This window comes from Zootoca vivipara, chromosome 7 (genome assembly GCF_965207765.1).
Source record: "Zootoca vivipara chromosome 7, rZooViv2.hap1.1, whole genome shotgun sequence".
Lineage (NCBI taxonomy): Eukaryota > Metazoa > Chordata > Lepidosauria > Squamata > Lacertidae > Zootoca > Zootoca vivipara.
The window spans coordinates 27,302,007-27,315,665 of record NC_142590.1 but is presented as its reverse complement, the minus strand read 5'-3'; positions in this window follow the sequence as shown (position 1 = coordinate 27,315,665).

Genomic DNA, 13,659 nt, shown 5'->3' with positions numbered 1-13,659 from the left:
ACAGGGAACCAGGCAGAGGGCCTTCTCGGTAGTGGCACCCACCCTGTGGAACGCCCTCCCACCAGATGTCAAAGAGAAAAACAACTACCAGACTTTTAAAAGACATCTGAAGGCAGCCCTGTTTAGGCAGGCTTTTAATGTTTAATAGATTACTGTATTTTAATATTCTGTTGTAAGCCGCCCAGAGTGGCTGGGGAAACCCAGCCAGATGGGCGGGGTATAAATAATAATAATAATAATAATAATAATAATAATAATAATAATATATTATTATTATTATTATCATCATCATCATCATCATATGGCACCACCAGCATGCCTAGTGCTTTACAGAGCAGAAGAAGAGTTTATAATCTAACATTTTACATAGGCAACATGGTCAGCAGGTAGGGGGCAATGCTGCACACCTGGCCTCCCGCCAGCCGTATCGCTGTGCTTACAGGGAAGGTGAGATGGTTGGGGAGCTTGGCATGGTGCTGGCATGGTGGGGGAGCCAATCTGCTGCCCCCACCACTGTGCTTGCACTACACCAAGAAAGAAAATGCATGCAAATGCACCATACTTGACAGTTTCAGTTGCACACTCTTAGGCTTCATTGAAGCACAGCATGGGAACTAGCCAGTGGCGTCAAATGCTTTGCCAAACCTGTTCTGCGTTCAGGCTGCCCACACCAGCTATTTACCTTTTAAAGGCCATTATTGCAATTGCTAATTGTGCGAAAGGAGTCTTGCTGAGTTTGGTACCTAAAATTACACGGAATTGTGTACAGATCGCCAAAGTTGCCTTTGTGTTCCCCCCCCCCCTCCTCCTTCTATCACTGTAAGTATGTGGCGAAGGAAAGCAAAGGCCCTGGTTTCCTGATACAATTTTCTTAAACAAACGTGGCTCTTTGTTGCCTGTTTCTGGTAATAATGATAGCAGAGAGGTTTGGAAGCAACAAAAGCTCACCTGCGCGTTGGGATGCACAGAAATCTTCCTCGGGAAGTTATCTTTAAAGCCCCAGCATTGCAAGGCTGGCTTCACCACATCAAAGGTATTTTTTTTTGGCATGCACAGTAAACACAAAGACCACTTCTTAGAAACAACAAATATTTAACTTCAAATCCAGTAGCCTCCAGATGTTGAAATAAAGGGAGTGGAGTGCCTTCGTAAATCTTATTCAGTATGGGTAGATTTGTACTTGGTGTTCTTTTTCTAGCTTCAGGGGCAAGACCTTTGCTACAACTGCACAGATGATATCAATAAAAAGAGATGGCCTGGTAGGGTAGAGAGGGGAAAGGGCACATCCTATGTACCCTTTTTTATGAATGAGCATGATGTCAGCATTACAGAATGCCCTTCTATGCCTTCTCTCAAAGGAGCCATTATAGTCACCCTCTAAGAAACATCTCATTAGATGCTTAAATACTTATTGTGTGTGTGACCAATAAACATCTATTTCCAGACTCCCTTACCCCCCCCCCCACTGAATCATATAATATAGAAGTTAAGGTTAAAGGAAGGAAGACCTTCTTTAGTCAGCTGCTGCCGACAGTAAGTTCCTCCGCTGTTACCATATTGCTCCTCACAGTCCATCCTACAGTCTGTTTCTTGGTGAGATGGAAGTGTCCCTCTATTCTACAAGGTAACAAATTACATACTTGCAACATCATGTTTCCCCTCATGGTTTAAATCTATCATTGTTTACTTTAGCTCAGTGGAGGAACCCAGCGTCCATCTTGATATGGATTATTATAAGCATCGTCCCTTCCCTTCCCTTCCCTTCCAAAAGTGCTGGACTCCCAACATCCATCACCCCAATCATTGGCCATGCTGGTTGATGCTGCTGGGAGTTGGAATCCAATAACATCTGGAGTGCCACAGGTTCCCGCTTCTTTTCTTCTAGGTCAGGGGTCAGCAAACTTTTTCAGCAGGAGGCCGGTCCACTGTCCCTCAGACCTTGTGGGGGGCCAGACTATATTTTGAAGGGGGGGAAAGGAATGAATTCCTATGCCCCACAAATAACCCAGAGATGCATTTTAAATAAAAGGGCACATTCTACTCATATAAAAACATGCTGTTTCCCGGACCGTCCGCGGACCGGATTTAGAAGGTGATTGGGCCGCATCCAGCCCCTGGGCCTTAGTTTGGGGAACCCTGTTCTAGGTTGTGCTTCTTTTAATTCCTGGTGGCTCAACCCTTCCAATACCCAACAGGCCTAAATATTCACCAAGTTATGGACAGCATATTTATCTAGGACCTTTAGTAGCCAACTTTTCTATTGCATCTTTTCTCCTGAGCATGAGCTTCTAAACATTTTTTTTAAAAAAAATACAAGTAAAAATCAAATACAATAAAAACTCATCAGATTAAAGCATCAATAGCATCTAAATGAAATAGTGTAGATTTCGTCACACTTTCCTCCACAGTAACATCTCCCAAACACATCCTCAGGTTAAGGTTTAACTTAGGTTTATTACATTTGTAGATCACCTCCCAAAGAAAGCCCCAAATGATTTGCTACCAAAGTAATAAATAAAATAAAATAAAAATATAATATAATATATAAACTGTTTTTTAAAAAAGATTTAACAATAAAGCCATAATTGGCACTCTCTCACTTACAAATCTCACTCTCATGCATTTCCACCAATCATAACAAAGGTAATCCTCAACCAACCATCTGCCAAAAAATTGAATGCCTTGTCTACAAAGAATCCTTGGCAGCATTTAACATAATTAACAACCAGCTCATTTGCCAGCTTCCATGTAGGGCAATACAGTACCATCCATATAGCATGTTGATCAGTCTTAGACTACCTTGGAGCCATATAATCTGAATTTAATCTCTCCTTACCTGTAACCTTGCTTTATGCTTAGAACACACACTCACACATTCAATTTCTTTTTTCTTCTCTATTGACTTCTTTCACCCACATCCTTTTGATCCTCTGATTCCCTGTCTTCCTTTTCAGATTCCATTCCGCACATGTTCATAAAGACAGCATACAGAATGAATCTCTTATGTAACAGTTTGTCCCTTCGTTACCAGAAAGACGAATTAGCAGCCACAGCGTGCAAGTTGGAAATTTCTAGAAAGCTCTCTGTTGTGCATTGGCAGTGGCTTCCCTTAATTTCCTATTTGCTTGCAGGGATGTTTATCCAGATCTTAACTTTACTTTAAATTTACTGTCTGGTTACTTCTCAAGTTTCTGCAGGCTGTATGTAAAACTGCAACGAATATTGCTGTGTTTTCCTGAAGATTTAATTCCGATCGGGTTTTTTGTATAAATATGGAGCCTAATAACCGCATTGTCTCTTGCATTATATTGCTACTGATTATCCATTTGTTCCAGTAAAATGATCACAAACGCTCCTAAAATAGTTTCTATTATCTTCTTACAATAAGGACATTCTGAGTTAAGATTCCAATGCTTGGGCTCATTTTGGGTATTTTTTGCCATTTGGTTATGTCTCACTAGCTAATCAATATCTGAAGGGCAACTTCATTTCTACGCTCTATTGATCCAGTAAGCTGACAATGTTTATGATGTTGTTCATCATCTGCAATCTTCGTGATGAATTTGCTGCATCTGCTGTGTGGGAAATTCTTGGGCTTTTCGCCATTGCTTATCCAGTCTGGTAGAATCCCCCCCCCCCCGGTGTACTGCCGTCTTACATTTCTCAGCAGATAAAAAATGAAATTAAATTATTCCCATACTTCCCCTATTGCTAGATGATCAAGCGGCAAGTAGGCACCATTTATTTCTGCCACAGTGTGAATTTCTGGATTATTAGCTAGATTAAGTTGGTCATTAAAAGGAGGGGGTGTTGAGTCATCATTAGTGGTAGCAAATCGCTGAGATCTCATGAGAGTCCTGCCACTCATAAGGACTTACAGAGTTCAAAAAGAAGAAATTATCTCTGACCAAATATATTTCGAATGAAGACCTTCTTATGAAACAAATGACTGTCTCGTATATTAGAATCAAAATCAGCACCAAACAAGCTAGGAGGCAAGATCCTTGGAGCAGGGTAGAGGCCAGATGAGTCTTTGGCAGGTAGAAGAAGAAAAATAGCAACCAGTTGTTGTTCAGACTAAATGGCAAACCTGAACGGAAAGCCTTTATAATTCAAATGTAGCGCTTGGAATCAACTAGTCCAGTTGAACAGTTGAACAAAGTTCCTCAGGTTCAAAAAATCTCTGAACTACACACGAAAGTAGCTTCCATAAATGTGGAGTGCATTAAATGTGGATTAAGTTCATTTTAGAGTAAACATTTTTATGATTTCTAGTTCACATTCATTCCCTCTCCACACCCCAGGTGAGACGCCTGGCTGCTCAGCTTTCTTGCTTTCTTTCTTTTTAAAATGTAGTCTGTAATGACATCTGTAAAGAAAGTTAGAAAGCAAAATGTGGAGGCAGCATTCTAAGGCTTATTACGCAGATAAATAGCTGCTGTTGTGGCCAAGGTTTCTTAATCACTTAACTGCCATTGCTAAGGAACTTGTATTCTCCTTGCTGAAGAGACCCATTCATTGTCTTCGGACAGCAGCAGCTTGCAGCAAGAAGTACAGGTTCAGGAACAAAGTGAATGATGCTTTGTGCTATTAATACCGGTAGCTATGTGGCTGGTAGAAATTAAACAGGGTAAGCCTTTTCTAGTATACATCTATGTAGAAAGCTTCACATGGTGACATTCTGTCTGTCTGGCCCCCAATTTACTTTTGAGCCCTAGACTTCAGCAACATTCTGTAACATTCTGAATTTTAAAAACAAATTCCTGATGATGTATGGATTTGGATGAACTTGAACTAAACAGGTTCATTTTGGAAAAGGAAGAACTTTAACTGGAACTCGTTCCTTTTTGGACAGGGTGAACTTGAACGAGTGTAAATTCCATTTTAGAATGAACTTTCCAAGGACTGTTCAAATGCATGCAGCTTCAAGAAGATATTGCCTGATTCCAAACTGTTGTAGCCCGCCCTGGGGACCTGCTGGTGAAGTCTGGACAATAAATTTAATAAATAATAATAATAATAATGTCTTATTCTGAGATATTTTCATTGCCAAGAAGCTAAATAAAGAATAAACACTATTCCTCTGTAATACCTGGAATGTTTTCTTTATTATTTTACTCACTGGAGGATAGCTTGCTGGTAATTACAAAGTCAGCAGGATAAATATGCTTTAAAAACCCACTTCCCGTCCTTTCTGAATTTCTCTCAAGTGTATCTCTCATGCACTGCTTCAATCTCTGAATCAGCCACGGTCTATGCTGTGTTGTAAATGTAACTGGAATGAATGCTGCTGTTCTAGCAAGGCTTGGGTGGATCTGCCCAATTTCAGGTGCTGGAAGCAGAGTTTCTGCAAACTGAACTACATCATCATGCATAGGAATATAGGAGTGTTGATAGGGGAGATATCTGGTTTGGTCTAAAATTTGGAAGAAACTTGCCCAATCTTGCCAAATGAGTCATTTTGATGAAACATTTCTAGTTGCTAGAAAGCCTGGTGCTTACCATGCCTGTTGAAAACTTTCTAATAAAAGGAATCTGGAAAAGGAAGTGTCATTTGACATGCTACTCCATCCTGAATAATTGTATGGGTAGAAAAGAATGCTACTCCTGTAAGTCCTAGCAAGCAGCTAAGAGTGGTTTAAAAGAAAGAAAGAACCCGATAAGCCAACAGACCAACTTCTCATTACTAGTTCCCAATTTAAACCTGTTGAAAGCATGCAGATTTCTAAAGGATTTTTTTCCTTAAAGAAATCCACATGAGCGTTACTGTTTACTTGTGTGTAAGGGGCATGTACTAGATCACAGCTATTTTGTCCATCCTTATTATAGGAATGGATAAACTGCATGCTGGGAGTTGTTGTAAGAGACATGGAAAGGAGCTCAGAGGTAGCAGAGCAATGTTTTCCAAACTTGGGTCTCCAGCTATTTTTGGACTGCCATTCCTATCATCCCTGCTAGCTGGTCCTGCTAGTTAGGGATGATGGGCGTTGTAGTCCAAAAACAGCTGGAAACCCAAGTTTGGTAAACGCTGTAGTAGAGTTACAGGTAGGTAGCCGTGTTGGTCTGACGTAGTCGAAACAAAACATTTAAAAAATTCCTTCCAGTAGCACCTTAGAGACCAACTAAGTTTGTCATAGGTATGCACACGAAAGCTCATACCTATGACAAACTTAGTTGGTCTCTAAGGTGCTACTGGAAGGCTGTAGTAGAGGGTAGAGTTGCAGGGTAGCTGTGTTACTGTGTAAGCTTTGAGCGAGCGCCTGGAGTAAAGAGGCTTTGGGTATTTCTCTCTGGCATTTTGCAGTTCTCACAGCACAACACTATGCCTCTTTAAGCCGCGTATATACAATAATATTATAGTCAAATAAAGAAGAATAAGCTTTTAACTGAGAAACAACATTTACATGAGTTTAATGGATGGGGCTGCTTGTCAGGACTTGAGTTCACAGTAGGGCGTCTTGGAGCACAGCCAAAGCCATTGTTCCCTAAGGCCCTAAATTCCAAAATTTTCACTTAACAACCACAGTTCCATTTGTCCTCCCTGCACTGGCCCACTCTGTCCGAGACTCCCTCCCTGGAAACCACATAATATTCTAAAAGACTAAAATTCAAAATGGTGTTGTGTCCTTTTGTTGACATCGGCATGTGTGACTGTCGCCATTAATAAGAAAGGACACAACTAACAGTTGGGGGTGCTTAAAGACATTCAGTGGGGCAGAATCCTGAGAGGAATACAACCGACGACAACATTTGACAAAGGAAAATGAAGAGTCCTAAAAAAGTCACTTTTGTTAGTACTATTGTAATTACTAATAGGCAGAGACCAATGGCAGGACCTGCCAGTTTAAAGAGACTGGGGGGAGGGGGGAAATGTCACACAGCCACGAGTGCCCATGGCCCCACAGATACTTCTGCCCCCCTCACCTGGTTTGTAGAAAAGTTTGACAGAAAGTGCCTCTGTATCCTGGTGATGAAAGGAAAACACTTTTAGCTAATGATTTCAAAGGCTGCTGTCTAAAGTGGTGAAATGGACTCCCCCTTCTGAGTTGGAGAGGCTACTGTATTTATCACCCCTAAAACATAATGCAAAGCAAAGGGGGAGATAAGAGTTGCAGCAAGAAAAAGTCAGCAAAGTGCTGTCAAGTGCCAAGGCAAGGTGCTGGGAAGGCGGGTGTAAATGACAACTCGAGGAGAACTCTTTTGGGCTCACCATTGATAAGCCGTAAGTGGCGACAAGCAGTAATCACTATGTGCTGGCTCCTGTCGTCCTTTCGGTTAAGTAGCCCAATCAACTTAAGCAGGACTTCACACGGAGCAAGCAGTACTTGCTGTGAGTAAATAAATGCAGCATGAACACTGCCACCATCCGCAGTGCCATTTCAACAAGAGTGCATTCGCAAAGGCAACAGGAATAACTTCCAGGATTTTCACTCTCCATTCCTACATCAGCCTCACGCAGTGCAACATTTCACCCCTGGCTTGGCCTTCTGATGAACGCTGATTTTGTTGTTATTGTTACAGATTTATGGATTTCAGAACCTGCGACAGAGTGTGACAGATCTTTGGGTTGATTTTTTAAATAATAATAATAATTTGAGCTATGCAATGCTTTATTTTGAACCATAAGGTAAGGCAGGAGTGATGAAAAGAGGGACTTCCATAATAATAATAATAATAATAATAATAATAATAATAATAATAATAATAATAATATTATGCCCTACCCATCTGACTGGCTTGCCCCAGCCATTCTGGGCAGCCTCCAACATATAGAAAAACATAATAAAACATTAAACATTAAAAAACCTTCCCAATACAGGGCTTCCTTCAGATGGCTCGGGGGTCAGATAACCCCACACACTCCAACATTTGTCCAATGAAAATAATGATGTCCTTATTGTCCAATGAAAATAAGGATGGTGGGACATTCCTGGATCAAATCAGAAACTGGAACGACTTCAATAAATCAGGGACTGTCTCTAGAAAAAAGGAACACTTGGAGAGTTTGGGAACCTCCTTAAGATCGGAGGGCATTTTCCCATCTAGGCAACCTTCTATGCGGCAGAAGGGGTCAGAGGCAAATGTGGTCAAAAGCAACATATGCAGATTTTACCCCTGTACTTTCTACTTCCTAGACACATTCACACACTATTCTCTATCCCTTATCGCAGCAAACAAGTGGCTAAGCATTGGTGTTCAAAGGCACATTCCAGCCAGGCCACAACACTCACAGAGCAAGGAAGTAAACTTCCAAGAAATTGGAGGACACATTTCAGCACATCATTGTGGTGGCGTACTTAGGGAATTTTGTGGTAGTCATTCTCTGTTACTCATCCCTTAAATGTAAATAGCAAGTGTCTGCCCCCCTGAAGGAAGGCACGGCAGAAACTGGCATGAAGTCTAAACCAAGTTTAGATTTTATATTATGTCATCACTGTCAACAACAAAAAATTCTCCTCAGTTTCCCCATTTTACTGTGCTCAACCGTTGAACCTTCAACTTATATCAAAGGGGTTTTAAGGATCATTTCATTAACCAGATCCTGGTTATCAAATCATTACGATTCTATGATACTATGTTTATTTTTAGAGGCTCATTCAGGAATTCCCCCCCCCAACCCACCATCCACCCCACCACCTACAATCTGTTTCTCTGTGCTCCTTGGTTTGTGGGTTGTTGCTTTTTCAAAAATAAAGAATAAAGCTAGGTGCCTTTCAAATCTGCCTAGGAAACTGCTTTGTTATTATTTTGCTCAGGCATACCAAGTTCAGCACTTGGAACCTTTGCAGCTATTTTGCTGCTACCTTGGATGAATATGTTTTCTGCATAGAAATGAAGGAGAGATGAAGTCAAGTCATGGAATTGTTTTGTTTCTCCCCCCCCCCCATCCCCAGCACAGAAGCCTCTATGCAGCTACATAACCAAAAGTCACTCTCGATATGTCAACAGAATACTGCCTTTGCCATCAAATATCCGAAACATCAACACATGGAGGAGATTTGAAGAGTGTCTAGAAAATTCAAAGACCTTGTATAAGAAGGTTAAGAGGGGAAACAGATAATATTTATGTGGACTACACAATTCCTCCAGATTTATTTGTGACCACATCCACACCGTACATTTAAAACAGTATCATAACACGTTAAAGAGCCCAATCTGCCCCCCAAAGAACCCTGGAAACCATAGTTTGTTAATGGCGCTGAGAGTGGTCAGGAGGCTCCCATTGCCCCCACAGAGCTACAATTCCCAAAGTTCCCTGGGAAGAGGGACTGATTGTTAAACCACTCCATTAAACCTTGGCTAAGTGGTGTAAGAGTGCTTGAAATGCACGATGCAGCTGCAACCTCTGTGTTTGTGTGTGTGTGTGTCATAGCTGCCAAGTTTTCCCTTTTCTCGCGAGGAAGCCTATTCAGCATAAGGGAAAATCCCTTAAAAAAAGGGATAACTTGGCAGCTATGGTGTGTGTGTGTGTAATTTTTATTTTAAAAACTCCCTGAAAGAAGAACTGCGACCCCCATCCACACAGGATGTAGGTTTGAAAAACCAAAGAAACCTGAACATTTTTCAAACCGCATACTTCGACACTCCACTTTTTCAAAAATGTGGAATTCAGACCAATTCTCCAGTCAGAGTGAGTCGTACCCAGCACAAGACCCAAAGGACAGCTAAAACAACCATCTGCCACCTGAGAAGTCCCTGAATCCAGGAAGCCAGCTGGTCGTTGCCTTTGACACCAATATATGCTATGGTGTTCTCCTTTCATTTCATTATTTTATTTTATTTTTACTTTACATGACCTATGTTTCAAGAAAGTCTTTCTTTGGGTAAGTTAAACTTTTTTTTCTTTTTTCTTTTTAAACCACTTGTGTTAAAGCAAGATTTAAGGTAACCCTCTCATTAGGCTGCCCCAAGGCCGTGGATGGAATCGCCTGACAATTTCGGTTCCCATCATTTCTCAATTTTTCCAATCTTAAATTTGGTTGTCCACATTTCTGCAGCAATTTGCGCATGTTCTTTTTTTAAAAAAACAAAAACTCATGAAAAATCTGGGTGTTTTCTTTTTTGCAAATTTCTCCCAATAATTAAACGGCTCGATTTGAAAAGTTAAAAGCTTGATGAGAAACTCTGACATGTTGATAGGCATACTATGTTTTCCTTCTGTAGAGTTTGCTGGGGGTGTTTTGTTGGAATTGCAGATTGACATTTCTGCAATGAATTTATTATATTATAATGGACTCTTTTCATTAAAATATTCATTTTTTTCCTGCACTTTCCTTTAATACAATGGGCCTCAACCTTGGGCCTCCAGCTGTTTTGGAACTACAACTCCCATCATCCCCGGCCACTGGTCCTGCTAGCTAAGGATGATGGGAGTTGTAGTCCCAAAACAGCTGGAGGCCCAAGGTTGAGGAACACTGCTTTAATATATCCATTTTTAAGCACTCTTTGGCATTTGAAATTTGCATCGCAAATTTCAGAGGATGGCTGTGTTCTCTCATTGTTCCAGAAGGTAGGTTCCGCTTTAAATGTGAATTGAGCCACATTTCTCTCCCATCCCCACCCTAAGTAGACACATTATAGTTGCAAAGTGGTAATGCAACTACAAAGTACACACATTTCACCCTAGCCAGTCCAGCCCCACCTCCTGTTTCTGAGCACCACTTCTTCCTTCACAGTTTATTTCCTCCAGCCCTTCTCCTCAAGGACTGAGGGAAACATGCATAGCGTTCAAGTTTATCATCTCAACAGCTGCCTCAGGCAGCAGGTGCTGACAACTGGGGAGCAGGCAGTATTGTGTGTGCCACGTGGCCTTCCCCAAGCCTGCTAAGCTAGCATCCTGGCCTCAGGGATAATGGAGGATGCTACCACACCGACAGTGTCAAAGTTAGATTAAATTGCCAGCCTGGTTGACCTTTGATACACAGCATGGGATAAAGCTCCATTTTGTCCTTTGCCTCAGGCAGCAAAATGTCTTGGACCAGCTCTGCATTTATACGGGATTCCTGCCAAGCTTCAGCTGCCACATTCACACCCCTTTTCCAACCACAGAACTACAATTTCCAGAGTGGTTTAACAGTCAATCTCTCTTCCCAGGGAACTCGGGGAATTGTAGCTCTGTGAGGGGAAATAGAGGTCTCCAAATGGCTCTCAGTACTCTTAACAAACCACAGTTCCCAGAATTCACTGGAACTGTGGTACCCTAGTGCTTCAATTGTATGGGGTGAATGTGGCCAGTACCATGTATCACAGGGTTACCCGAACTTGGGTCTTCAGGTTTCTGGACTACAACTCCCATCACCCCTGACCACTAGTCCTGTTAGCTAGGGATGATGGGAGTTGTAGTCCTACAACCGATCCAACTTTGGGGAACCCTGATTTAATCATATTCCCTCTACACAGGGGCATAGGAAGGGGGCGGAGGGGGCGGGCCACCCCCTGTGCCACTCTGGGAGGGGTGACAAGATGGCCCCTGCCTCCCCCCCCAGCTGTAGAGCGGCTGAGGGTGTGTGCAGTCCGTATGGGTGCTGCTCACGTGGCGTCCATACGGGCTGCCACACACATGCACTCTGTACGGGATGCCGCACATGCGCAGTCCATACAGGATGTCACACATGCGCAGTCCGTATAAGCTGCGCCGTCCCGGGTGTGCCGGAGAGGGTTCCTCCACCGCTGCCTCTACAGACCACAACACTGTTCGCCACAGGTTTCTTCATCAATTTTGTTGAACTCCCTGTTCCGGTTTTTAATGTTTAATAGATTATTGTCTTTTATTTTTCTGTTGGAAGCCGCCCAGAGTGGCTGGGGAAACCCAGCCAGATGAGCGGGGTATAAATAATATATTATTATTATTATTATCATCATCATTATTATTATTATTATTATGGTGTAAGTATGGTGTGTGTGTTTTTAACAATAACAACAACAACAACAACAACAAAAATTAATATGCTGGGTTTCCCTACATTAAATTTCCCTCTAAAATACGCTAAAGTATCCCTCTAAAATGCAAGTGAGTAGGAAATGTTTAACTTTTATATATAAAAAAATGCAAGCTGCCATGGGAGAGTGAGGTATCCTTCAGAAAGAAGTGGGGCAATTTCTAATATGCATATAGTTACAAATATATATATATATATATATATATATATATATATATATATATATATATATATGGTGGGTTTCCTAGAAAAAGTATGACAAAGCCCCAGTGAACTTGGCCTGAGGGCAGAACTGCTGTCTGAGCTATTAGCAGACTTCCTCATTCTGAGTGAACCTACTGCCAAGCTTTCGGAAGAACAATTTGATTGTGTTTTCTGGTTTCCTTATTTATTTTATTAAAAAGGATACTGTTTTGACTCCTACTGCTCTGCTAGAGCATCACCTTGCTTCTAAATTGCTTTTGGGCAATCAGAGGCAGCTTTCTCAAGGCAGTTGCCTCACGCTAAACGCAGCCCATTGGTGCCTCTTCTAATTAAGGCCATTAATAGCTGCACTACCCAACATTTACAGGAATATGAGCAAAACCCTCCTGACGTTATACCATCACAGTCTAAAGGTGCACGGCTTCTTTTCAGACAGACTGTCTACAAGTACTATCCTGTGGTAAGTGAAGCTGCAAACACATTTGTCTGCGGGCCCTAAATAAGTAATGTTCTCCTTTTCTTTTTTCTTTTCTTTTCTTTTCTTCCGAAATGGCATATTTTTGCATAGAATTGCCGTTGTTATAGAGCTCAAAGTTGGCAAAAAGGCAGGCCCAGGCAGGGATCCATGCATTGTGCTGCTGTCTGTGTGCCATGTACAGAAGATGTGAAATATCAGCTGAGAAAAATCCAGTAAATGGAGTCAATTATGGGATTAACATTTTTCAAGTATTCATAGGCGAGCAGGATGTCATTTCAAGACAAGTAATTATACGTCAAAAGGGCTGGTTCGTGCAGAAGTGGTTTATCTTTGTGTAATGGGGAAAGAGGTGTCATCATTTAAAAATAGAAATTGACTGTTGTTGTAAGAGTGTGTGAGTGTGGTGTGTGTGTGTGTGTGTATGAGCCCGTGCACACAATTACAGAAAACCTAGGATCTCTTTATAATTTATTGTATGGCAGCTGAGAGTTCTAATGTACTGGGGACACCCAACTACAAATAACTGGTTGGCCAAGAAGCTCACTGGGTATCCTTGAGCTGACCAGGATCGCTAACCTGCCCTACCTTGCAGGATTGTTGTAAGAATAAAATGGGGGAAAGAGAAGCCAAGCAGGCTACCTCAAGTTCCTCGAAGGAATGTTGGAGTAAATAATGTATGAGTAAGAATTTCATTTTACTTGGGGCCTATTGACACCTGTATAAAAAGGAGAGCTAGCCTAGCCATTTTTCTGTTTCAAAAAATTATTGTTGTTATTGTTAAAAAAGACTTTTAAAACAATCTCCTAGGGGTGATCAAACTTCATCCTTTTCATATCTACTTGGTTGCTGTTTTACTATAACCCCAAGATCTGCTAACCAGAGTCAGGGGCAAAAGTTGGACAGAATTAAAGAGCAGGTGTGAGGGGAAAACAGTACAGAGAGCCCCCTCCCATCTTCAGGAGCAGCTCTTCCACCAGCAGCGGAGCCAGTGAGGAGGGGGAAGAGTCCAGTGGGGAAGGAGGAAGTAGGAGACAGGGC